The 19,513-nt window shown below is 65.1% G+C and overlaps 54 non-coding genes across 54 annotated transcripts; all 54 read right to left on the reverse strand.

The window, feature by feature from the left end:
* Positions 1–5,909: 5,909 nt before the first annotated feature.
* LOC113844534 (5S ribosomal RNA) lies at positions 5,910–6,028 on the reverse strand. Its single transcript, XR_003499281.2, has one exon. It is a non-coding gene; the product is annotated as a 5S ribosomal RNA (ribosomal RNA).
* Positions 6,029–6,162: 134 nt separating this feature from the next.
* Positions 6,163–6,281, reverse strand: LOC113844642 (5S ribosomal RNA). The gene has a single exon (XR_003499356.1). It is a non-coding gene; the product is annotated as a 5S ribosomal RNA (ribosomal RNA).
* A 134-nt stretch (positions 6,282–6,415) lies between these two features.
* LOC113844663 (5S ribosomal RNA) lies at positions 6,416–6,534 on the reverse strand. The gene has a single exon (XR_003499377.1). It is a non-coding gene; the product is annotated as a 5S ribosomal RNA (ribosomal RNA).
* A 134-nt stretch (positions 6,535–6,668) lies between these two features.
* On the reverse strand, positions 6,669–6,787 carry LOC113844674 (5S ribosomal RNA). The gene has a single exon (XR_003499389.3). It is a non-coding gene; the product is annotated as a 5S ribosomal RNA (ribosomal RNA).
* Positions 6,788–6,921: 134 nt separating this feature from the next.
* On the reverse strand, positions 6,922–7,040 carry LOC113844582 (5S ribosomal RNA). Its single transcript, XR_003499329.3, has one exon. It is a non-coding gene; the product is annotated as a 5S ribosomal RNA (ribosomal RNA).
* Positions 7,041–7,174: 134 nt separating this feature from the next.
* Positions 7,175–7,293, reverse strand: LOC113844685 (5S ribosomal RNA). Its single transcript, XR_003499400.1, has one exon. It is a non-coding gene; the product is annotated as a 5S ribosomal RNA (ribosomal RNA).
* A 134-nt stretch (positions 7,294–7,427) lies between these two features.
* LOC113844540 (5S ribosomal RNA) lies at positions 7,428–7,546 on the reverse strand. Its single transcript, XR_003499287.1, has one exon. It is a non-coding gene; the product is annotated as a 5S ribosomal RNA (ribosomal RNA).
* A 134-nt stretch (positions 7,547–7,680) lies between these two features.
* LOC113844551 (5S ribosomal RNA) lies at positions 7,681–7,799 on the reverse strand. The gene has a single exon (XR_003499298.1). It is a non-coding gene; the product is annotated as a 5S ribosomal RNA (ribosomal RNA).
* Positions 7,800–7,933: 134 nt separating this feature from the next.
* Positions 7,934–8,052, reverse strand: LOC140003248 (5S ribosomal RNA). Its single transcript, XR_011811574.1, has one exon. It is a non-coding gene; the product is annotated as a 5S ribosomal RNA (ribosomal RNA).
* Positions 8,053–8,186: 134 nt separating this feature from the next.
* LOC140003249 (5S ribosomal RNA) lies at positions 8,187–8,305 on the reverse strand. Its single transcript, XR_011811575.1, has one exon. It is a non-coding gene; the product is annotated as a 5S ribosomal RNA (ribosomal RNA).
* A 134-nt stretch (positions 8,306–8,439) lies between these two features.
* Positions 8,440–8,558, reverse strand: LOC140003250 (5S ribosomal RNA). Its single transcript, XR_011811576.1, has one exon. It is a non-coding gene; the product is annotated as a 5S ribosomal RNA (ribosomal RNA).
* Positions 8,559–8,692: 134 nt separating this feature from the next.
* LOC140003251 (5S ribosomal RNA) lies at positions 8,693–8,811 on the reverse strand. The gene has a single exon (XR_011811577.1). It is a non-coding gene; the product is annotated as a 5S ribosomal RNA (ribosomal RNA).
* Positions 8,812–8,945: 134 nt separating this feature from the next.
* Positions 8,946–9,064, reverse strand: LOC140003252 (5S ribosomal RNA). Its single transcript, XR_011811578.1, has one exon. It is a non-coding gene; the product is annotated as a 5S ribosomal RNA (ribosomal RNA).
* Positions 9,065–9,198: 134 nt separating this feature from the next.
* On the reverse strand, positions 9,199–9,317 carry LOC140003253 (5S ribosomal RNA). Its single transcript, XR_011811579.1, has one exon. It is a non-coding gene; the product is annotated as a 5S ribosomal RNA (ribosomal RNA).
* A 134-nt stretch (positions 9,318–9,451) lies between these two features.
* Positions 9,452–9,570, reverse strand: LOC140003254 (5S ribosomal RNA). The gene has a single exon (XR_011811580.1). It is a non-coding gene; the product is annotated as a 5S ribosomal RNA (ribosomal RNA).
* A 134-nt stretch (positions 9,571–9,704) lies between these two features.
* On the reverse strand, positions 9,705–9,823 carry LOC140003255 (5S ribosomal RNA). The gene has a single exon (XR_011811581.1). It is a non-coding gene; the product is annotated as a 5S ribosomal RNA (ribosomal RNA).
* Positions 9,824–9,957: 134 nt separating this feature from the next.
* Positions 9,958–10,076, reverse strand: LOC140003256 (5S ribosomal RNA). Its single transcript, XR_011811582.1, has one exon. It is a non-coding gene; the product is annotated as a 5S ribosomal RNA (ribosomal RNA).
* Positions 10,077–10,210: 134 nt separating this feature from the next.
* Positions 10,211–10,329, reverse strand: LOC140003257 (5S ribosomal RNA). Its single transcript, XR_011811583.1, has one exon. It is a non-coding gene; the product is annotated as a 5S ribosomal RNA (ribosomal RNA).
* A 134-nt stretch (positions 10,330–10,463) lies between these two features.
* LOC140003258 (5S ribosomal RNA) lies at positions 10,464–10,582 on the reverse strand. The gene has a single exon (XR_011811584.1). It is a non-coding gene; the product is annotated as a 5S ribosomal RNA (ribosomal RNA).
* Positions 10,583–10,716: 134 nt separating this feature from the next.
* On the reverse strand, positions 10,717–10,835 carry LOC140003259 (5S ribosomal RNA). Its single transcript, XR_011811585.1, has one exon. It is a non-coding gene; the product is annotated as a 5S ribosomal RNA (ribosomal RNA).
* A 134-nt stretch (positions 10,836–10,969) lies between these two features.
* On the reverse strand, positions 10,970–11,088 carry LOC140003260 (5S ribosomal RNA). Its single transcript, XR_011811586.1, has one exon. It is a non-coding gene; the product is annotated as a 5S ribosomal RNA (ribosomal RNA).
* Positions 11,089–11,222: 134 nt separating this feature from the next.
* LOC140003261 (5S ribosomal RNA) lies at positions 11,223–11,341 on the reverse strand. The gene has a single exon (XR_011811587.1). It is a non-coding gene; the product is annotated as a 5S ribosomal RNA (ribosomal RNA).
* Positions 11,342–11,475: 134 nt separating this feature from the next.
* On the reverse strand, positions 11,476–11,594 carry LOC140003262 (5S ribosomal RNA). The gene has a single exon (XR_011811588.1). It is a non-coding gene; the product is annotated as a 5S ribosomal RNA (ribosomal RNA).
* A 134-nt stretch (positions 11,595–11,728) lies between these two features.
* Positions 11,729–11,847, reverse strand: LOC140003263 (5S ribosomal RNA). Its single transcript, XR_011811589.1, has one exon. It is a non-coding gene; the product is annotated as a 5S ribosomal RNA (ribosomal RNA).
* A 134-nt stretch (positions 11,848–11,981) lies between these two features.
* On the reverse strand, positions 11,982–12,100 carry LOC140003264 (5S ribosomal RNA). Its single transcript, XR_011811590.1, has one exon. It is a non-coding gene; the product is annotated as a 5S ribosomal RNA (ribosomal RNA).
* A 134-nt stretch (positions 12,101–12,234) lies between these two features.
* Positions 12,235–12,353, reverse strand: LOC140003265 (5S ribosomal RNA). The gene has a single exon (XR_011811591.1). It is a non-coding gene; the product is annotated as a 5S ribosomal RNA (ribosomal RNA).
* Positions 12,354–12,487: 134 nt separating this feature from the next.
* Positions 12,488–12,606, reverse strand: LOC140003266 (5S ribosomal RNA). The gene has a single exon (XR_011811592.1). It is a non-coding gene; the product is annotated as a 5S ribosomal RNA (ribosomal RNA).
* Positions 12,607–12,740: 134 nt separating this feature from the next.
* On the reverse strand, positions 12,741–12,859 carry LOC140003267 (5S ribosomal RNA). The gene has a single exon (XR_011811593.1). It is a non-coding gene; the product is annotated as a 5S ribosomal RNA (ribosomal RNA).
* A 134-nt stretch (positions 12,860–12,993) lies between these two features.
* On the reverse strand, positions 12,994–13,112 carry LOC140003268 (5S ribosomal RNA). The gene has a single exon (XR_011811594.1). It is a non-coding gene; the product is annotated as a 5S ribosomal RNA (ribosomal RNA).
* A 134-nt stretch (positions 13,113–13,246) lies between these two features.
* LOC140003269 (5S ribosomal RNA) lies at positions 13,247–13,365 on the reverse strand. The gene has a single exon (XR_011811595.1). It is a non-coding gene; the product is annotated as a 5S ribosomal RNA (ribosomal RNA).
* A 134-nt stretch (positions 13,366–13,499) lies between these two features.
* Positions 13,500–13,618, reverse strand: LOC140003270 (5S ribosomal RNA). Its single transcript, XR_011811596.1, has one exon. It is a non-coding gene; the product is annotated as a 5S ribosomal RNA (ribosomal RNA).
* A 134-nt stretch (positions 13,619–13,752) lies between these two features.
* Positions 13,753–13,871, reverse strand: LOC140003271 (5S ribosomal RNA). Its single transcript, XR_011811597.1, has one exon. It is a non-coding gene; the product is annotated as a 5S ribosomal RNA (ribosomal RNA).
* A 134-nt stretch (positions 13,872–14,005) lies between these two features.
* On the reverse strand, positions 14,006–14,124 carry LOC140003272 (5S ribosomal RNA). Its single transcript, XR_011811598.1, has one exon. It is a non-coding gene; the product is annotated as a 5S ribosomal RNA (ribosomal RNA).
* Positions 14,125–14,258: 134 nt separating this feature from the next.
* Positions 14,259–14,377, reverse strand: LOC119717781 (5S ribosomal RNA). Its single transcript, XR_005268084.1, has one exon. It is a non-coding gene; the product is annotated as a 5S ribosomal RNA (ribosomal RNA).
* Positions 14,378–14,511: 134 nt separating this feature from the next.
* On the reverse strand, positions 14,512–14,630 carry LOC119717782 (5S ribosomal RNA). The gene has a single exon (XR_005268085.1). It is a non-coding gene; the product is annotated as a 5S ribosomal RNA (ribosomal RNA).
* Positions 14,631–14,764: 134 nt separating this feature from the next.
* Positions 14,765–14,883, reverse strand: LOC119717783 (5S ribosomal RNA). Its single transcript, XR_005268086.1, has one exon. It is a non-coding gene; the product is annotated as a 5S ribosomal RNA (ribosomal RNA).
* Positions 14,884–15,017: 134 nt separating this feature from the next.
* Positions 15,018–15,136, reverse strand: LOC119717784 (5S ribosomal RNA). The gene has a single exon (XR_005268087.1). It is a non-coding gene; the product is annotated as a 5S ribosomal RNA (ribosomal RNA).
* A 134-nt stretch (positions 15,137–15,270) lies between these two features.
* Positions 15,271–15,389, reverse strand: LOC119717785 (5S ribosomal RNA). Its single transcript, XR_005268088.1, has one exon. It is a non-coding gene; the product is annotated as a 5S ribosomal RNA (ribosomal RNA).
* Positions 15,390–15,523: 134 nt separating this feature from the next.
* LOC119717786 (5S ribosomal RNA) lies at positions 15,524–15,642 on the reverse strand. The gene has a single exon (XR_005268089.1). It is a non-coding gene; the product is annotated as a 5S ribosomal RNA (ribosomal RNA).
* Positions 15,643–15,776: 134 nt separating this feature from the next.
* Positions 15,777–15,895, reverse strand: LOC119717787 (5S ribosomal RNA). Its single transcript, XR_005268090.1, has one exon. It is a non-coding gene; the product is annotated as a 5S ribosomal RNA (ribosomal RNA).
* A 134-nt stretch (positions 15,896–16,029) lies between these two features.
* Positions 16,030–16,148, reverse strand: LOC119717788 (5S ribosomal RNA). Its single transcript, XR_005268091.1, has one exon. It is a non-coding gene; the product is annotated as a 5S ribosomal RNA (ribosomal RNA).
* A 134-nt stretch (positions 16,149–16,282) lies between these two features.
* LOC119717789 (5S ribosomal RNA) lies at positions 16,283–16,401 on the reverse strand. Its single transcript, XR_005268092.1, has one exon. It is a non-coding gene; the product is annotated as a 5S ribosomal RNA (ribosomal RNA).
* A 134-nt stretch (positions 16,402–16,535) lies between these two features.
* Positions 16,536–16,654, reverse strand: LOC119717790 (5S ribosomal RNA). The gene has a single exon (XR_005268093.1). It is a non-coding gene; the product is annotated as a 5S ribosomal RNA (ribosomal RNA).
* Positions 16,655–16,788: 134 nt separating this feature from the next.
* Positions 16,789–16,907, reverse strand: LOC119717791 (5S ribosomal RNA). The gene has a single exon (XR_005268094.1). It is a non-coding gene; the product is annotated as a 5S ribosomal RNA (ribosomal RNA).
* Positions 16,908–17,041: 134 nt separating this feature from the next.
* LOC119717792 (5S ribosomal RNA) lies at positions 17,042–17,160 on the reverse strand. Its single transcript, XR_005268095.1, has one exon. It is a non-coding gene; the product is annotated as a 5S ribosomal RNA (ribosomal RNA).
* A 134-nt stretch (positions 17,161–17,294) lies between these two features.
* Positions 17,295–17,413, reverse strand: LOC119717793 (5S ribosomal RNA). The gene has a single exon (XR_005268096.1). It is a non-coding gene; the product is annotated as a 5S ribosomal RNA (ribosomal RNA).
* A 134-nt stretch (positions 17,414–17,547) lies between these two features.
* On the reverse strand, positions 17,548–17,666 carry LOC119717794 (5S ribosomal RNA). Its single transcript, XR_005268097.1, has one exon. It is a non-coding gene; the product is annotated as a 5S ribosomal RNA (ribosomal RNA).
* Positions 17,667–17,800: 134 nt separating this feature from the next.
* On the reverse strand, positions 17,801–17,919 carry LOC119717795 (5S ribosomal RNA). Its single transcript, XR_005268098.1, has one exon. It is a non-coding gene; the product is annotated as a 5S ribosomal RNA (ribosomal RNA).
* A 134-nt stretch (positions 17,920–18,053) lies between these two features.
* LOC119717796 (5S ribosomal RNA) lies at positions 18,054–18,172 on the reverse strand. Its single transcript, XR_005268099.1, has one exon. It is a non-coding gene; the product is annotated as a 5S ribosomal RNA (ribosomal RNA).
* A 134-nt stretch (positions 18,173–18,306) lies between these two features.
* On the reverse strand, positions 18,307–18,425 carry LOC119717797 (5S ribosomal RNA). The gene has a single exon (XR_005268100.1). It is a non-coding gene; the product is annotated as a 5S ribosomal RNA (ribosomal RNA).
* A 134-nt stretch (positions 18,426–18,559) lies between these two features.
* Positions 18,560–18,678, reverse strand: LOC119717798 (5S ribosomal RNA). The gene has a single exon (XR_005268101.1). It is a non-coding gene; the product is annotated as a 5S ribosomal RNA (ribosomal RNA).
* A 134-nt stretch (positions 18,679–18,812) lies between these two features.
* LOC119717799 (5S ribosomal RNA) lies at positions 18,813–18,931 on the reverse strand. Its single transcript, XR_005268102.1, has one exon. It is a non-coding gene; the product is annotated as a 5S ribosomal RNA (ribosomal RNA).
* A 134-nt stretch (positions 18,932–19,065) lies between these two features.
* Positions 19,066–19,184, reverse strand: LOC119717800 (5S ribosomal RNA). The gene has a single exon (XR_005268103.1). It is a non-coding gene; the product is annotated as a 5S ribosomal RNA (ribosomal RNA).
* A 134-nt stretch (positions 19,185–19,318) lies between these two features.
* LOC119717801 (5S ribosomal RNA) lies at positions 19,319–19,437 on the reverse strand. Its single transcript, XR_005268104.1, has one exon. It is a non-coding gene; the product is annotated as a 5S ribosomal RNA (ribosomal RNA).
* Between the last annotated feature and the right edge of the window lie 76 nt (positions 19,438–19,513).

Consider the following 19,513-nt stretch of genomic DNA (forward strand, 5'->3'; position numbering starts at 1 on the left):
CCCGTGATCCTGCCCTGTGGATGAGTTCCCCCTGGTGCCTGCTCCTCCCTGTGACTCGGGGCCGTGTTCGGGGGGTTGTGAGAGACAAGTGGGGGGCAGGCAGTGTCCAAGAGACACACAGGGTGATGGCCTAAGGGGCCTCAGGAGGGTGGAGGGGAAGTGGGGGAGGAAAAAATGCTGTTAACAGCACCTTTGCTTCAGTAGCTTTTCACAAGAAGAAGGAATCAGAGCGCATCCCAGGGGTTACAAGGGCTTCTGATGGATACTGAGGTGCTGATTTAACTGGACGTCTGTGGAAAAATACTTCCAGCCATTGCAGCTGGATGGTGCGAATTGTGTTCTCCGACCTTGAAACTTTTGTTTTGATTTCTGCAGGAGCGATACAAACGAGAGGACATCCTGAAACCTGAGTGTGGCCAGGTGCCCCTGCACCCCAGCCTTCAGTCCTCGGGGCCAGGCAGGGCTTGTGCCAGCCCCAGGGAGGGTTTTACACCCTCTGCAAGCACGAGATGACTTTTCTCAGCCTTTTCACTGCTGAGGTCTGCACTAAGCAAGGTATTACAGAAATACCCCTCTGATCTGCCAGCAAGTACGTGCCTCTTCATACAGCACCTGGCAGCCCCTACTCTGCCTCCTGCACAGCACCTCAGAAAGGGGAAGGAACACACAAAAACAACCCAAAATGCAAATCATTGCACTGCTGAGCTAGCTGGACATGAAAAACAATCTATCTGTGTTTCCAAGCAGAGAAGCAGTCACAAAGTTGGAATTTAAAACAAGCCCAATCAAGCCCAGCAAGCACAGCACTGTGGGCACACGGCTCCTGGCGGCGTTGGGCAGCACCCGTGCACGAAGGAGTGGCCGTTTGTAGCCGTGGGTGTGCGGGTGTGTGGGCATGGGGAGGGCACAGCTGCCTTGTCTTGGCGGTGCTGGAACACAACAAAGGGTGGCAGTGACAGATAGTGGCTTGGCAGGTTGAGTGGGACATTGAGGAAAACAGTTTTCATGGTGGAGGGTGGAGGCCCTGAAACTGTGTCACGGCTGCGTTGATGCTCGGTGCCTTGCCAGGCTGCGGCAGCTCCCGGCCAGGGGATGAACCTCCTGTTCCAGTTAATACCCGTGTTGTGTCCCCTGGGTGCCACGGGTGTGTCCCCGCTGCGGCAGAGCTGGCTGCTCAGCCAGCTCCTGGGGGCTGCGGATGCTGCTGGGAAGGGGCCGGTGGGGACTCCAGAACCCTGCTGTAGGACACAAGGACCTGGCACGGCGTCTGCCTGGCCTCCATCCCACTGCTCCCACTGCCTCCAAGGGAAAAATCTCTCCAGATCCTGAGAGGAGCTTCGGGGAGAGAGTTCCTTTGTGTAAACATGTTAGTGCATTAACCAGAAATGGATGAGGGCATTTCCTGCCCTTGCAGAGGGCGTTGTCTTGTTATTCTTCCCGAGTTTCTGGACAGCAGCCATTGTCTCCTGGCACGGCTCTGTATCAAGCAGATACACACTCCAGTCTTTCAGGACTTGATGAACGTCCCTGCCCACGTCACCTTGCTCTCTGCACAAGGTTGTCTCCCTTATTGGGCCCATTCCTGGTCCCACCCGAGCTGGGTTTTGCTGCACAAACCGTGTCAGGCATGGCCCCAGTGCAGGGAGGGCGGTGCACAGCCCCGGCGCTGCAGCTGAGTTGCCTGGGCTGACTGGCAGCAGGGACAGGTCTCTGGAGAGGGGCTGGAAACTAATCCTGGGGAAATCCCAAACATTTGGGGAGTGGGAGGGGAGCCTTGGAGCTTTCCCTTTCCTGTGCTCCTGGTATGGAGTGACCAGGTATGTTAGAACATATCAACCCCATTTTTTTTTTTTTAAATGCAAGATGCATGAAGTGCCAATTCCCCATTGGCTCTCAAGTTTTTTCCAGCTGTGCATTTCTAGAGAAATCACTTTATTGCCCAGTTCCCCTTAATGGGCAATTACAGAGCTGCGTGTGCGGCTGGGTAATCCCCGGGTGTGCTCAGGGCACTGCCCGTCACTGTCACGCTGTGTGGCAGCACGGCTGCTTGGTCACTGTACCCAGACAGGCACCTGCAGTTTTTTAGGTGTCAGTGCTTCCCTGGGCCCACTGTGCTTCAGCTGTGAGCCTGCAGAAGGTGGTTTGCAGGTAGTGTAACCACAGCAAATACGTCTCTTTTTCCCTAGATTTCAGGGCTTTACTTCCCATGTGCGGCTAAGTTTCTGGATGAGAGAAGCAGGTGCTGTGGAAAGTCCAGAAATTTTGGGACAACGCCTGGCTGACCGCAGGGACGAAGGAAGTGGGGGCTGCCTGTGCCAGCACCCTGGCTGACTCCCCTCTCCTGGGGTGGTCGGCGGGGTGGGATTGTGCCTGTTGCCCCCAGCAGCGGGTAGCAGGTCGGGTGGAGATCTGCCTCACCCCGACCCCTGGGGCCGGCAGCGCGGGAGCAAGCCCAGCTGCAGTGCTGCAGGGAGAGCTGGCACGGCCAGGGGTGCGAGCTCAGGTTACGCATTGTACAGAAATGAGTGGCGCTGTGGGAGCCTGACGACTTTCCCACTTTTGGCAGCCGGGGTGTATTAAAGGGGAGCATCGGGGCTGGCCGCTCGTCCCAGCCGCATCGCTGCCGCCTCGGCATGGCTGGGCCAGGCGGTGATGGGGACCTGCGGCAGCTGCTGAAGCTGCACCGCACCGAGATCGCCATGGCGGTGGATGACGTCTTCCCGCTGCTGCACGGCCTCGCCGACCACGACGTCATCCCCGAGCACGTCTTCAAGGTGAGGCACGGGGTGGACGAACGCAGCCCCGGCCACATTGCAGGGACTGGGGCCAGCTGCTGGCACCCGGACGCGTGCCCACGGCTGGTGGTGGCATTGGCAGGAGACGCTGAGCCAGACGGAGCGGGAGGGCTCCCACCGCGCCTTCCACACGCTGCTCACCTGGCTCCTGGGCTGCGATGTCGCCGCTGTCCGTGACTTCTGGGCAGTGCTCTTCAAGGACTACAACCTGGAGCGCTACACCCGGCTCCGGCCCCTCCACAGCGCCTTCCCCAAAGGTAGGCAGAGGCCAGGAGCTGGCACCCCCGGGGGCTTCCCGCAGCAGGGGTGACCCCCGGGGTGGCTGTGCTTGTCCCTGCCCCCTCTGCAGAGGTGGACCTCGGGCGGCAGCGCCGCAGCCGGCACCTGTCCCCCAGCCCCATGGCACCAGTCCCACACAGACCCCAAGGCAAGAGAAAAGCCCCTGAGGAGCGGGATGGGGCCCGCATGGCACAGCCCTCGCCACGGCATGCTGCCAGCCCCGGTATGGAGACCTGGTCAGGGTGGGTGCAGGGAAGAAATGTGGCGGGGCACTTGGAGCGTGTCACCCAGGGTGACCCATCCTGCAACACCCCCAGGGCCCCTGACAAAAGCAAAGACCACGAAGAAGCTGGAGAGTGTGGACACCACACGCTCACCCCGTAGCAGCAGTGAGTGCCAAGCTCTTCTCCTGTTCCCTGGGGACAAGCACAGCCACAGGTTTCTCCCCCAAACAGTCCCAGTCAGACGGTGATGGTCTGCGAGAGGCCACCGGGCACCTACAGCCAGCAGGCTTGGGCAGAGGGGTGGGTTGGGCCAAGGGGAGACAGGGGCAGCAGTGGGACAGCGTTCGCTTTTAGATGAGGCCGTCTGAGCCCCCCCTGCCTGCAGGCCTCCAGGCTGCAGCCAGTGAGGTGCCCGGCACCCGTGGCGCTGCTGAGGGGAAGCACGTCCTCATCAGACATGGGCTGGAGCCGAGTGAGTAAGCGCAGGCACTGGGCAGCCCCCAGCCTCTGGAGCCCCCCTCCTCGGGAGGGCCCCTGCAGAGGGTCAGGGGCGGCAGGGACGGTGCTGGCCTCTCTTCCAGGCAGCACCAAGGTGGGCAGCAGAGCCGGGGATGAGCTTTATGACCCAGCTGCTGGCGAGGAACTTGGGGCCAGGAGCAGGAGCCGCAGCCTGAAACCTGCTGCCCGACCCAGGGCACCCCAAAGCGTACGGTGTTGCCCCCCCCCGGCACCTTACAGCCATACAAGCCCTCCCAGCAGCAGGGATCCTCCCTTCCCTGCAGCTCTCCCAGTGGTTGATGGTCCCCAAAACCCCTCTCTCGTTCTGCCCGCAGAGCGGGGGGCTGCGAGCAACACCCCAGGGCTGTCTGCCAGCGCCCACCATGCACAGCCAGGACCCCACACCCCAGCAGGTGAGCTCGGGGCTTTTCAGCACCCCAAATGTCACCTGGTGAAATTGGGGCCATCAGGATACTCCTGGTGTATCCACCTGAGTACAGGCAGCCTGGGAACAGGTGACCCCTGTGCCAAAAGGCACTGCCGTGTTAGGTGTTTGCAGGGCAAGTGCCGAGGGAAGAGGTGTCGAGGAGGCAGTGGGTGACGGCGTCCCCTGGAGCCACCCATAGTGGCAGTGGCAGCGCCCCCCTGCCTGCTCCCCCGTGGCAGGAGAACGAGGATGAATGCGCAGCGTGCGGTGACGGCGGAGAGCTCATCTGCTGCGATGGCTGCCCCCGGGCTTTCCACCTCGCCTGTCTGGTGCCCCCGCTGCCCCGCGTCCCCAGGTGAGCCCCAGCGCGGGCCATGTGGCTCTGGTGTCCCTGGGCGTCCCTGCCCTCGCTCACAGCCGCGCTCTGGCTGCGCAGCGGGACGTGGCAGTGCGGCTCATGTGCGGTCAAGCCAGGCCAGTTGCGGGAGGCAGACAAGGTTGCAGAGCAGCCCCCCGTGATCCCCGGGGAGGAAGAACACGGTGCCCACATGGGTAGAGGTGACGGGAGTGTCTGCAGCCGCTGCTTCAGCAGGATCCCTACAACCCAACACTGCCCTGTACCTAACGGGAACCCTGGGTGAGGCCCCTGCCACCTCCCACTTCTCACCCCAAACCCCCTGGGTCTGGTCTCACTGCCTGGAGAGTTTGTGACACTGCCTTTGGTCACAGGGGGCTGCTGCTTTGCAGTTCCTGCGTGGGTGCACCAGAAACAGGCAGCGTGGGGAGCACCGCAATTACCGGAGACCACGCGCATCAGGCAGCAAAGGTCAGTGCAAGGCACCACGGGGGGAACAGCCCGGGGAGTGGCAGCACTGGGCAAGGGCGTTTGGAGGGGGAGACGAGATGGGAGAGATGGAGCTGAGGAGTGATGGTTTGGGCTGGGTGAGGGACAAGCAGCTATAGCTGGAGGTGTTGCTGAAGCTGGGCTGGAAGGGGAGCAGCACACTGCGGGGCAGCCGCCAGCTGGGTGGCAGGCACTGAAGGGCTGAAGCCAGCACGTCACCAGACACAACCCATCTCCTCCGCAGGCAGAGTGTGGCAACCCCGGAGGTGACCCCGTATTGAGCAGGGATGAGCTCGACGCCCTCCTGGGCGAGGTAACTTACAGGTGGTGACACCAACAGGCAGAGCCCAACCATGGGACACTGAATGCCTGGGGTAACCCCACATCAGGTGCTCAGCCTATGGGGGGCACGCAAGTGAAATCCAGGGTAAAGACAAGAGGCTGGGAGCAGGTGAAAACAAAGAGCAAACTCCCATGGGCTGTCCCACAGGGCGCCTGGGACGGGATCCTGCAGTGGGCTTTCCAGAGCATGGCACGGCCACTCGTAGACACCCATGGGCTCTTCGTGTAGTGCATGCAGCTGACACGGGGGGAGCTGACGTGCTGCAGGCCAATGCTAAAGGACAGCTGTGCAATGCTAAGAGCACAGGCGGATGGATACAAATGACCAACACATATTAAAATAAGATAAAAAAAAAAAAAGTCACAGCCTAATAAAATAGCTAAATGACATACACATAACTAGAGGGAACAAAAAAGAGGATAGAATGTGATCACAAATTCAACAAGTGAGTAAATTGAAAAGATTTTAATAAATATGAAAATATAAAAGTAGGAAAAAAAGCCTACAGCACCCGGTATTCCCAGGAGGTCTCCCATCCAAGTACTAACCGGGCCTGACCCTGCTTAGCTTCCGAGATCAGACGAGATCGGGCGTTGCCAGGGTGGTATGGCCGTAGGCACCCTCCTCCCCGCCAACAGCCCTCTTCCCAACAGCCGCCGCACAACCGCCGCCGCGACGGCCTGTGCCACGGCCTCCCTGCCAACAGGCGGCGCCCCTGGCCCCGCAAAAGCGCCCCCGACGGCAAAGACAAAAGCCTACAGCACCCGGTATTCCCAGGAGGTCTCCCATCCAAGTACTAACCGGGCCCGACCCTGCTTAGCTTCCGAGATCAGACGAGATCGGGCGTTGCCAGGGTGGTATGGCCGTAGGCACCCTCCTCCCCGCCAACAGCCCTCTTCCCAACAGCCGCCGCACAACCGCCGCCGCGACGGCCTGTGCCACGGCCTCCCTGCCAACAGGCGGCGCCCCTGGCCCCGCAAAAGCGCCCCCGACGGCAAAGACAAAAGCCTACAGCACCCGGTATTCCCAGGAGGTCTCCCATCCAAGTACTAACCGGGCCCGACCCTGCTTAGCTTCCGAGATCAGACGAGATCGGGCGTTGCCAGGGTGGTATGGCCGTAGGCACCCTCCTCCCCGCCAACAGCCCTCTTCCCAACAGCCGCCGCACAACCGCCGCCGCGACGGCCTGTGCCACGGCCTCCCTGCCAACAGGCGGCGCCCCTGGCCCCGCAAAAGCGCCCCCGACGGCAAAGACAAAAGCCTACAGCACCCGGTATTCCCAGGAGGTCTCCCATCCAAGTACTAACCGGGCCCGACCCTGCTTAGCTTCCGAGATCAGACGAGATCGGGCGTTGCCAGGGTGGTATGGCCGTAGGCACCCTCCTCCCCGCCAACAGCCCTCTTCCCAACAGCCGCCGCACAACCGCCGCCGCGACGGCCTGTGCCACGGCCTCCCTGCCAACAGGCGGCGCCCCTGGCCCCGCAAAAGCGCCCCCGACGGCAAAGACAAAAGCCTACAGCACCCGGTATTCCCAGGAGGTCTCCCATCCAAGTACTAACCGGGCCCGACCCTGCTTAGCTTCCGAGATCAGACGAGATCGGGCGTTGCCAGGGTGGTATGGCCGTAGGCACCCTCCTCCCCGCCAACAGCCCTCTTCCCAACAGCCGCCGCACAACCGCCGCCGCGACGGCCTGTGCCACGGCCTCCCTGCCAACAGGCGGCGCCCCTGGCCCCGCAAAAGCGCCCCCGACGGCAAAGACAAAAGCCTACAGCACCCGGTATTCCCAGGAGGTCTCCCATCCAAGTACTAACCGGGCCCGACCCTGCTTAGCTTCCGAGATCAGACGAGATCGGGCGTTGCCAGGGTGGTATGGCCGTAGGCACCCTCCTCCCCGCCAACAGCCCTCTTCCCAACAGCCGCCGCACAACCGCCGCCGCGACGGCCTGTGCCACGGCCTCCCTGCCAACAGGCGGCGCCCCTGGCCCCGCAAAAGCGCCCCCGACGGCAAAGACAAAAGCCTACAGCACCCGGTATTCCCAGGAGGTCTCCCATCCAAGTACTAACCGGGCCCGACCCTGCTTAGCTTCCGAGATCAGACGAGATCGGGCGTTGCCAGGGTGGTATGGCCGTAGGCACCCTCCTCCCCGCCAACAGCCCTCTTCCCAACAGCCGCCGCACAACCGCCGCCGCGACGGCCTGTGCCACGGCCTCCCTGCCAACAGGCGGCGCCCCTGGCCCCGCAAAAGCGCCCCCGACGGCAAAGACAAAAGCCTACAGCACCCGGTATTCCCAGGAGGTCTCCCATCCAAGTACTAACCGGGCCCGACCCTGCTTAGCTTCCGAGATCAGACGAGATCGGGCGTTGCCAGGGTGGTATGGCCGTAGGCACCCTCCTCCCCGCCAACAGCCCTCTTCCCAACAGCCGCCGCACAACCGCCGCCGCGACGGCCTGTGCCACGGCCTCCCTGCCAACAGGCGGCGCCCCTGGCCCCGCAAAAGCGCCCCCGACGGCAAAGACAAAAGCCTACAGCACCCGGTATTCCCAGGAGGTCTCCCATCCAAGTACTAACCGGGCCCGACCCTGCTTAGCTTCCGAGATCAGACGAGATCGGGCGTTGCCAGGGTGGTATGGCCGTAGGCACCCTCCTCCCCGCCAACAGCCCTCTTCCCAACAGCCGCCGCACAACCGCCGCCGCGACGGCCTGTGCCACGGCCTCCCTGCCAACAGGCGGCGCCCCTGGCCCCGCAAAAGCGCCCCCGACGGCAAAGACAAAAGCCTACAGCACCCGGTATTCCCAGGAGGTCTCCCATCCAAGTACTAACCGGGCCCGACCCTGCTTAGCTTCCGAGATCAGACGAGATCGGGCGTTGCCAGGGTGGTATGGCCGTAGGCACCCTCCTCCCCGCCAACAGCCCTCTTCCCAACAGCCGCCGCACAACCGCCGCCGCGACGGCCTGTGCCACGGCCTCCCTGCCAACAGGCGGCGCCCCTGGCCCCGCAAAAGCGCCCCCGACGGCAAAGACAAAAGCCTACAGCACCCGGTATTCCCAGGAGGTCTCCCATCCAAGTACTAACCGGGCCCGACCCTGCTTAGCTTCCGAGATCAGACGAGATCGGGCGTTGCCAGGGTGGTATGGCCGTAGGCACCCTCCTCCCCGCCAACAGCCCTCTTCCCAACAGCCGCCGCACAACCGCCGCCGCGACGGCCTGTGCCACGGCCTCCCTGCCAACAGGCGGCGCCCCTGGCCCCGCAAAAGCGCCCCCGACGGCAAAGACAAAAGCCTACAGCACCCGGTATTCCCAGGAGGTCTCCCATCCAAGTACTAACCGGGCCCGACCCTGCTTAGCTTCCGAGATCAGACGAGATCGGGCGTTGCCAGGGTGGTATGGCCGTAGGCACCCTCCTCCCCGCCAACAGCCCTCTTCCCAACAGCCGCCGCACAACCGCCGCCGCGACGGCCTGTGCCACGGCCTCCCTGCCAACAGGCGGCGCCCCTGGCCCCGCAAAAGCGCCCCCGACGGCAAAGACAAAAGCCTACAGCACCCGGTATTCCCAGGAGGTCTCCCATCCAAGTACTAACCGGGCCCGACCCTGCTTAGCTTCCGAGATCAGACGAGATCGGGCGTTGCCAGGGTGGTATGGCCGTAGGCACCCTCCTCCCCGCCAACAGCCCTCTTCCCAACAGCCGCCGCACAACCGCCGCCGCGACGGCCTGTGCCACGGCCTCCCTGCCAACAGGCGGCGCCCCTGGCCCCGCAAAAGCGCCCCCGACGGCAAAGACAAAAGCCTACAGCACCCGGTATTCCCAGGAGGTCTCCCATCCAAGTACTAACCGGGCCCGACCCTGCTTAGCTTCCGAGATCAGACGAGATCGGGCGTTGCCAGGGTGGTATGGCCGTAGGCACCCTCCTCCCCGCCAACAGCCCTCTTCCCAACAGCCGCCGCACAACCGCCGCCGCGACGGCCTGTGCCACGGCCTCCCTGCCAACAGGCGGCGCCCCTGGCCCCGCAAAAGCGCCCCCGACGGCAAAGACAAAAGCCTACAGCACCCGGTATTCCCAGGAGGTCTCCCATCCAAGTACTAACCGGGCCCGACCCTGCTTAGCTTCCGAGATCAGACGAGATCGGGCGTTGCCAGGGTGGTATGGCCGTAGGCACCCTCCTCCCCGCCAACAGCCCTCTTCCCAACAGCCGCCGCACAACCGCCGCCGCGACGGCCTGTGCCACGGCCTCCCTGCCAACAGGCGGCGCCCCTGGCCCCGCAAAAGCGCCCCCGACGGCAAAGACAAAAGCCTACAGCACCCGGTATTCCCAGGAGGTCTCCCATCCAAGTACTAACCGGGCCCGACCCTGCTTAGCTTCCGAGATCAGACGAGATCGGGCGTTGCCAGGGTGGTATGGCCGTAGGCACCCTCCTCCCCGCCAACAGCCCTCTTCCCAACAGCCGCCGCACAACCGCCGCCGCGACGGCCTGTGCCACGGCCTCCCTGCCAACAGGCGGCGCCCCTGGCCCCGCAAAAGCGCCCCCGACGGCAAAGACAAAAGCCTACAGCACCCGGTATTCCCAGGAGGTCTCCCATCCAAGTACTAACCGGGCCCGACCCTGCTTAGCTTCCGAGATCAGACGAGATCGGGCGTTGCCAGGGTGGTATGGCCGTAGGCACCCTCCTCCCCGCCAACAGCCCTCTTCCCAACAGCCGCCGCACAACCGCCGCCGCGACGGCCTGTGCCACGGCCTCCCTGCCAACAGGCGGCGCCCCTGGCCCCGCAAAAGCCCCCCCGACGGCAAAGACAAAAGCCTACAGCACCCGGTATTCCCAGGAGGTCTCCCATCCAAGTACTAACCGGGCCCGACCCTGCTTAGCTTCCGAGATCAGACGAGATCGGGCGTTGCCAGGGTGGTATGGCCGTAGGCACCCTCCTCCCCGCCAACAGCCCTCTTCCCAACAGCCGCCGCACAACCGCCGCCGCGACGGCCTGTGCCACGGCCTCCCTGCCAACAGGCGGCGCCCCTGGCCCCGCAAAAGCGCCCCCGACGGCAAAGACAAAAGCCTACAGCACCCGGTATTCCCAGGAGGTCTCCCATCCAAGTACTAACCGGGCCCGACCCTGCTTAGCTTCCGAGATCAGACGAGATCGGGCGTTGCCAGGGTGGTATGGCCGTAGGCACCCTCCTCCCCGCCAACAGCCCTCTTCCCAACAGCCGCCGCACAACCGCCGCCGCGACGGCCTGTGCCACGGCCTCCCTGCCAACAGGCGGCGCCCCTGGCCCCGCAAAAGCGCCCCCGACGGCAAAGACAAAAGCCTACAGCACCCGGTATTCCCAGGAGGTCTCCCATCCAAGTACTAACCGGGCCCGACCCTGCTTAGCTTCCGAGATCAGACGAGATCGGGCGTTGCCAGGGTGGTATGGCCGTAGGCACCCTCCTCCCCGCCAACAGCCCTCTTCCCAACAGCCGCCGCACAACCGCCGCCGCGACGGCCTGTGCCACGGCCTCCCTGCCAACAGGCGGCGCCCCTGGCCCCGCAAAAGCGCCCCCGACGGCAAAGACAAAAGCCTACAGCACCCGGTATTCCCAGGAGGTCTCCCATCCAAGTACTAACCGGGCCCGACCCTGCTTAGCTTCCGAGATCAGACGAGATCGGGCGTTGCCAGGGTGGTATGGCCGTAGGCACCCTCCTCCCCGCCAACAGCCCTCTTCCCAACAGCCGCCGCACAACCGCCGCCGCGACGGCCTGTGCCACGGCCTCCCTGCCAACAGGCGGCGCCCCTGGCCCCGCAAAAGCGCCCCCGACGGCAAAGACAAAAGCCTACAGCACCCGGTATTCCCAGGAGGTCTCCCATCCAAGTACTAACCGGGCCCGACCCTGCTTAGCTTCCGAGATCAGACGAGATCGGGCGTTGCCAGGGTGGTATGGCCGTAGGCACCCTCCTCCCCGCCAACAGCCCTCTTCCCAACAGCCGCCGCACAACCGCCGCCGCGACGGCCTGTGCCACGGCCTCCCTGCCAACAGGCGGCGCCCCTGGCCCCGCAAAAGCGCCCCCGACGGCAAAGACAAAAGCCTACAGCACCCGGTATTCCCAGGAGGTCTCCCATCCAAGTACTAACCGGGCCCGACCCTGCTTAGCTTCCGAGATCAGACGAGATCGGGCGTTGCCAGGGTGGTATGGCCGTAGGCACCCTCCTCCCCGCCAACAGCCCTCTTCCCAACAGCCGCCGCACAACCGCCGCCGCGACGGCCTGTGCCACGGCCTCCCTGCCAACAGGCGGCGCCCCTGGCCCCGCAAAAGCGCCCCCGACGGCAAAGACAAAAGCCTACAGCACCCGGTATTCCCAGGAGGTCTCCCATCCAAGTACTAACCGGGCCCGACCCTGCTTAGCTTCCGAGATCAGACGAGATCGGGCGTTGCCAGGGTGGTATGGCCGTAGGCACCCTCCTCCCCGCCAACAGCCCTCTTCCCAACAGCCGCCGCACAACCGCCGCCGCGACGGCCTGTGCCACGGCCTCCCTGCCAACAGGCGGCGCCCCTGGCCCCGCAAAAGCGCCCCCGACGGCAAAGACAAAAGCCTACAGCACCCGGTATTCCCAGGAGGTCTCCCATCCAAGTACTAACCGGGCCCGACCCTGCTTAGCTTCCGAGATCAGACGAGATCGGGCGTTGCCAGGGTGGTATGGCCGTAGGCACCCTCCTCCCCGCCAACAGCCCTCTTCCCAACAGCCGCCGCACAACCGCCGCCGCGACGGCCTGTGCCACGGCCTCCCTGCCAACAGGCGGCGCCCCTGGCCCCGCAAAAGCGCCCCCGACGGCAAAGACAAAAGCCTACAGCACCCGGTATTCCCAGGAGGTCTCCCATCCAAGTACTAACCGGGCCCGACCCTGCTTAGCTTCCGAGATCAGACGAGATCGGGCGTTGCCAGGGTGGTATGGCCGTAGGCACCCTCCTCCCCGCCAACAGCCCTCTTCCCAACAGCCGCCGCACAACCGCCGCCGCGACGGCCTGTGCCACGGCCTCCCTGCCAACAGGCGGCGCCCCTGGCCCCGCAAAAGCGCCCCCGACGGCAAAGACAAAAGCCTACAGCACCCGGTATTCCCAGGAGGTCTCCCATCCAAGTACTAACCGGGCCCGACCCTGCTTAGCTTCCGAGATCAGACGAGATCGGGCGTTGCCAGGGTGGTATGGCCGTAGGCACCCTCCTCCCCGCCAACAGCCCTCTTCCCAACAGCCGCCGCACAACCGCCGCCGCGACGGCCTGTGCCACGGCCTCCCTGCCAACAGGCGGCGCCCCTGGCCCCGCAAAAGCGCCCCCGACGGCAAAGACAAAAGCCTACAGCACCCGGTATTCCCAGGAGGTCTCCCATCCAAGTACTAACCGGGCCCGACCCTGCTTAGCTTCCGAGATCAGACGAGATCGGGCGTTGCCAGGGTGGTATGGCCGTAGGCACCCTCCTCCCCGCCAACAGCCCTCTTCCCAACAGCCGCCGCACAACCGCCGCCGCGACGGCCTGTGCCACGGCCTCCCTGCCAACAGGCGGCGCCCCTGGCCCCGCAAAAGCGCCCCCGACGGCAAAGACAAAAGCCTACAGCACCCGGTATTCCCAGGAGGTCTCCCATCCAAGTACTAACCGGGCCCGACCCTGCTTAGCTTCCGAGATCAGACGAGATCGGGCGTTGCCAGGGTGGTATGGCCGTAGGCACCCTCCTCCCCGCCAACAGCCCTCTTCCCAACAGCCGCCGCACAACCGCCGCCGCGACGGCCTGTGCCACGGCCTCCCTGCCAACAGGCGGCGCCCCTGGCCCCGCAAAAGCGCCCCCGACGGCAAAGACAAAAGCCTACAGCACCCGGTATTCCCAGGAGGTCTCCCATCCAAGTACTAACCGGGCCCGACCCTGCTTAGCTTCCGAGATCAGACGAGATCGGGCGTTGCCAGGGTGGTATGGCCGTAGGCACCCTCCTCCCCGCCAACAGCCCTCTTCCCAACAGCCGCCGCACAACCGCCGCCGCGACGGCCTGTGCCACGGCCTCCCTGCCAACAGGCGGCGCCCCTGGCCCCGCAAAAGCGCCCCCGACGGCAAAGACAAAAGCCTACAGCACCCGGTATTCCCAGGAGGTCTCCCATCCAAGTACTAACCGGGCCCGACCCTGCTTAGCTTCCGAGATCAGACGAGATCGGGCGTTGCCAGGGTGGTATGGCCGTAGGCACCCTCCTCCCCGCCAACAGCCCTCTTCCCAACAGCCGCCGCACAACCGCCGCCGCGACGGCCTGTGCCACGGCCTCCCTGCCAACAGGCGGCGCCCCTGGCCCCGCAAAAGCGCCCCCGACGGCAAAGACAAAAGCCTACAGCACCCGGTATTCCCAGGAGGTCTCCCATCCAAGTACTAACCGGGCCCGACCCTGCTTAGCTTCCGAGATCAGACGAGATCGGGCGTTGCCAGGGTGGTATGGCCGTAGGCACCCTCCTCCCCGCCAACAGCCCTCTTCCCAACAGCCGCCGCACAACCGCCGCCGCGACGGCCTGTGCCACGGCCTCCCTGCCAACAGGCGGCGCCCCTGGCCCCGCAAAAGCGCCCCCGACGGCAAAGACAAAAGCCTACAGCACCCGGTATTCCCAGGAGGTCTCCCATCCAAGTACTAACCGGGCCCGACCCTGCTTAGCTTCCGAGATCAGACGAGATCGGGCGTTGCCAGGGTGGTATGGCCGTAGGCACCCTCCTCCCCGCCAACAGCCCTCTTCCCAACAGCCGCCGCACAACCGCCGCCGCGACGGCCTGTGCCACGGCCTCCCTGCCAACAGGCGGCGCCCCTGGCCCCGCAAAAGCGCCCCCGACGGCAAAGACAAAAGCCTACAGCACCCGGTATTCCCAGGAGGTCTCCCATCCAAGTACTAACCGGGCCCGACCCTGCTTAGCTTCCGAGATCAGACGAGATCGGGCGTTGCCAGGGTGGTATGGCCGTAGGCACCCTCCTCCCCGCCAACAGCCCTCTTCCCAACAGCCGCCGCACAACCGCCGCCGCGACGGCCTGTGCCACGGCCTCCCTGCCAACAGGCGGCGCCCCTGGCCCCGCAAAAGCGCCCCCGACGGCAAAGACAAAAGCCTACAGCACCCGGTATTCCCAGGAGGTCTCCCATCCAAGTACTAACCGGGCCCGACCCTGCTTAGCTTCCGAGATCAGACGAGATCGGGCGTTGCCAGGGTGGTATGGCCGTAGGCACCCTCCTCCCCGCCAACAGCCCTCTTCCCAACAGCCGCCGCACAACCGCCGCCGCGACGGCCTGTGCCACGGCCTCCCTGCCAACAGGCGGCGCCCCTGGCCCCGCAAAAGCGCCCCCGACGGCAAAGACAAAAGCCTACAGCACCCGGTATTCCCAGGAGGTCTCCCATCCAAGTACTAACCGGGCCCGACCCTGCTTAGCTTCCGAGATCAGACGAGATCGGGCGTTGCCAGGGTGGTATGGCCGTAGGCACCCTCCTCCCCGCCAACAGCCCTCTTCCCAACAGCCGCCGCACAACCGCCGCCGCGACGGCCTGTGCCACGGCCTCCCTGCCAACAGGCGGCGCCCCTGGCCCCGCAAAAGCGCCCCCGACGGCAAAGACAAAAGCCTACAGCACCCGGTATTCCCAGGAGGTCTCCCATCCAAGTACTAACCGGGCCCGACCCTGCTTAGCTTCCGAGATCAGACGAGATCGGGCGTTGCCAGGGTGGTATGGCCGTAGGCACCCTCCTCCCCGCCAACAGCCCTCTTCCCAACAGCCGCCGCACAACCGCCGCCGCGACGGCCTGTGCCACGGCCTCCCTGCCAACAGGCGGCGCCCCTGGCCCCGCAAAAGCGCCCCCGACGGCAAAGACAAAAGCCTACAGCACCCGGTATTCCCAGGAGGTCTCCCATCCAAGTACTAACCGGGCCCGACCCTGCTTAGCTTCCGAGATCAGACGAGATCGGGCGTTGCCAGGGTGGTATGGCCGTAGGCACCCTCCTCCCCGCCAACAGCCCTCTTCCCAACAGCCGCCGCACAACCGCCGCCGCGACGGCCTGTGCCACGGCCTCCCTGCCAACAGGCGGCGCCCCTGGCCCCGCAAAAGCGCCCCCGACGGCAAAGACAAAAGCCTACAGCACCCGGTATTCCCAGGAGGTCTCCCATCCAAGTACTAACCGGGCCCGACCCTGCTTAGCTTCCGAGATCAGACGAGATCGGGCGTTGCCAGGGTGGTATGGCCGTAGGCACCCTCCTCCCCGCCAACAGCCCTCTTCCCAACAGCCGCCGCACAACCGCCGCCGCGACGGCCTGTGCCACGGCCTCCCTGCCAACAGGCGGCGCCCCTGGCCCCGCAAAAGCGCCCCCGACGGCAAAGACAAAAGCCTACAGCACCCGGTATTCCCAGGAGGTCTCCCATCCAAGTACTAACCGGGCCCGACCCTGCTTAGCTTCCGAGATCAGACGAGATCGGGCGTTGCCAGGGTGGTATGGCCGTAGGCACCCTCCTCCCCGCCAACAGCCCTCTTCCCAACAGCCGCCGCACAACCGCCGCCGCGACGGCCTGTGCCACGGCCTCCCTGCCAACAGGCGGCGCCCCTGGCCCCGCAAAAGCGCCCCCGACGGCAAAGACAAAAGCCTACAGCACCCGGTATTCCCAGGAGGTCTCCCATCCAAGTACTAACCGGGCCCGACCCTGCTTAGCTTCCGAGATCAGACGAGATCGGGCGTTGCCAGGGTGGTATGGCCGTAGGCACCCTCCTCCCCGCCAACAGCCCTCTTCCCAACAGCCGCCGCACAACCGCCGCCGCGACGGCCTGTGCCACGGCCTCCCTGCCAACAGGCGGCGCCCCTGGCCCCGCAAAAGCGCCCCCGACGGCAAAGACAAAAGCCTACAGCACCCGGTATTCCCAGGAGGTCTCCCATCCAAGTACTAACCGGGCCCGACCCTGCTTAGCTTCCGAGATCAGACGAGATCGGGCGTTGCCAGGGTGGTATGGCCGTAGGCACCCTCCTCCCCGCCAACAGCCCTCTTCCCAACAGCCGCCGCACAACCGCCGCCGCGACGGCCTGTGCCACGGCCTCCCTGCCAACAGGCGGCGCCCCTGGCCCCGCAAAAGCGCCCCCGACGGCAAAGACAAAAGCCTACAGCACCCGGTATTCCCAGGAGGTCTCCCATCCAAGTACTAACCGGGCCCGACCCTGCTTAGCTTCCGAGATCAGACGAGATCGGGCGTTGCCAGGGTGGTATGGCCGTAGGCACCCTCCTCCCCGCCAACAGCCCTCTTCCCAACAGCCGCCGCACAACCGCCGCCGCGACGGCCTGTGCCACGGCCTCCCTGCCAACAGGCGGCGCCCCTGGCCCCGCAAAAGCGCCCCCGACGGCAAAGACAAAAGCCTACAGCACCCGGTATTCCCAGGAGGTCTCCCATCCAAGTACTAACCGGGCCCGACCCTGCTTAGCTTCCGAGATCAGACGAGATCGGGCGTTGCCAGGGTGGTATGGCCGTAGGCACCCTCCTCCCCGCCAACAGCCCTCTTCCCAACAGCCGCCGCACAACCGCCGCCGCGACGGCCTGTGCCACGGCCTCCCTGCCAACAGGCGGCGCCCCTGGCCCCGCAAAAGCGCCCCCGACGGCAAAGACAAAAGCCTACAGCACCCGGTATTCCCAGGAGGTCTCCCATCCAAGTACTAACCGGGCCCGACCCTGCTTAGCTTCCGAGATCAGACGAGATCGGGCGTTGCCAGGGTGGTATGGCCGTAGGCACCCTCCTCCCCGCCAACAGCCCTCTTCCCAACAGCCGCCGCACAACCGCCGCCGCGACGGCCTGTGCCACGGCCTCCCTGCCAACAGGCGGCGCCCCTGGCCCCGCAAAAGCGCCCCCGACGGCAAAGACAAAAGCCTACAGCACCCGGTATTCCCAGGAGGTCTCCCATCCAAGTACTAACCGGGCCCGACCCTGCTTAGCTTCCGAGATCAGACGAGATCGGGCGTTGCCAGGGTGGTATGGCCGTAGGCACCCTCCTCCCCGCCAACAGCCCTCTTCCCAACAGCCGCCGCACAACCGCCGCCGCGACGGCCTGTGCCACGGCCTCCCTGCCAACAGGCGGCGCCCCTGGCCCCGCAAAAGCGCCCCCGACGGCAAAGACAAAAGCCTACAGCACCCGGTATTCCCAGGAGGTCTCCCATCCAAGTACTAACCGGGCCCGACCCTGCTTAGCTTCCGAGATCAGACGAGATCGGGCGTTGCCAGGGTGGTATGGCCGTAGGCACCCTCCTCCCCGCCAACAGCCCTCTTCCCAACAGCCGCCGCACAACCGCCGCCGCGACGGCCTGTGCCACGGCCTCCCTGCCAACAGGCGGCGCCCCTGGCCCCGCAAAAGCGCCCCCGACGGCAAAGACAAAAGCCTACAGCACCCGGTATTCCCAGGAGGTCTCCCATCCAAGTACTAACCGGGCCCGACCCTGCTTAGCTTCCGAGATCAGACGAGATCGGGCGTTGCCAGGGTGGTATGGCCGTAGGCACCCTCCTCCCCGCCAACAGCCCTCTTCCCAACAGCCGCCGCACAACCGCCGCCGCGACGGCCTGTGCCACGGCCTCCCTGCCAACAGGCGGCGCCCCTGGCCCCGCAAAAGCGCCCCCGACGGCAAAGACAAAAGCCTACAGCACCCGGTATTCCCAGGAGGTCTCCCATCCAAGTACTAACCGGGCCCGACCCTGCTTAGCTTCCGAGATCAGACGAGATCGGGCGTTGCCAGGGTGGTATGGCCGTAGGCACCCTCCTCCCCGCCAACAGCCCTCTTCCCAACAGCCGCCGCACAACCGCCGCCGCGACGGCCTGTGCCACGGCCTCCCTGCCAACAGGCGGCGCCCCTGGCCCCGCAAAAGCGCCCCCGACGGCAAAGACAAAAGCCTACAGCACCCGGTATTCCCAGGAGGTCTCCCATCCAAGTACTAACCGGGCCCGACCCTGCTTAGCTTCCGAGATCAGACGAGATCGGGCGTTGCCAGGGTGGTATGGCCGTAGGCACCCTCCTCCCCGCCAACAGCCCTCTTCCCAACAGCCGCCGCACAACCGCCGCCGCGACGGCCTGTGCCACGGCCTCCCTGCCAACAGGCGGCGCCCCTGGCCCCGCAAAAGCGCCCCCGACGGCAAAGACAAAAGCCTACAGCACCCGGTATTCCCAGGAGGTCTCCCATCCAAGTACTAACCGGGCCCGACCCTGCTTAGCTTCCGAGATCAGACGAGATCGGGCGTTGCCAGGGTGGTATGGCCGTAGGCACCCTCCTCCCCGCCAACAGCCCTCTTCCCAACAGCCGCCGCACAACCGCCGCCGCGACGGCCTGTGCCACGGCCTCCCTGCCAACAGGCGGCGCCCCTGGCCCCGCAAAAGCGCCCCCGACGGCAAAGACAAAAGCCTACAGCACCCGGTATTCCCAGGAGGTCTCCCATCCAAGTACTAACCGGGCCCGACCCTGCTTAGCTTCCGAGATCAGACGAGATCGGGCGTTGCCAGGGTGGTATGGCCGTAGGCACCCTCCTCCCCGCCAACAGCCCTCTTCCCAACAGCCGCCGCACAACCGCCGCCGCGACGGCCTGTGCCACGGCCTCCCTGCCAACAGGCGGCGCCCCTGGCCCCGCAAAAGCCCCCCCGACGGCAAAGACAAAAGCCTACAGCACCCGGTATTCCCAGGAGGTCTCCCATCCAAGTACTAACCGGGCCCGACCCTGCTTAGCTTCCGAGATCAGACGAGATCGGGCGTTGCCAGGGTGGTATGGCCGTAGGCACCCTCCTCCCCGCCAACAGCCCTCTTCCCAACAGCCGCCGCACAACCGCCGCCGCGACGGCCTGTGCCACGGCCTCCCTGCCAACAGGCGGCGCCCCTGGCCCCGCAAAAGCCCCCCCGACGGCAAAGACAAAAGCCTACAGCACCCGGTATTCCCAGGAGGTCTCCCATCCAAGTACTAACCGGGCCCGACCCTGCTTAGCTTCCGAGATCAGACGAGATCGGGCGTTGCCAGGGTGGTATGGCCGTAGGCACCCTCCTCCCCGCCAACAGCCCTCTTCCCAACAGCCGCCGCACAACCGCCGCCGCGACGGCCTGTGCCACGGCCT

Source organism: Anas platyrhynchos, chromosome 9, assembly GCF_047663525.1.
Source record: "Anas platyrhynchos isolate ZD024472 breed Pekin duck chromosome 9, IASCAAS_PekinDuck_T2T, whole genome shotgun sequence".
Taxonomy (NCBI): domain Eukaryota; kingdom Metazoa; phylum Chordata; class Aves; order Anseriformes; family Anatidae; genus Anas; species Anas platyrhynchos.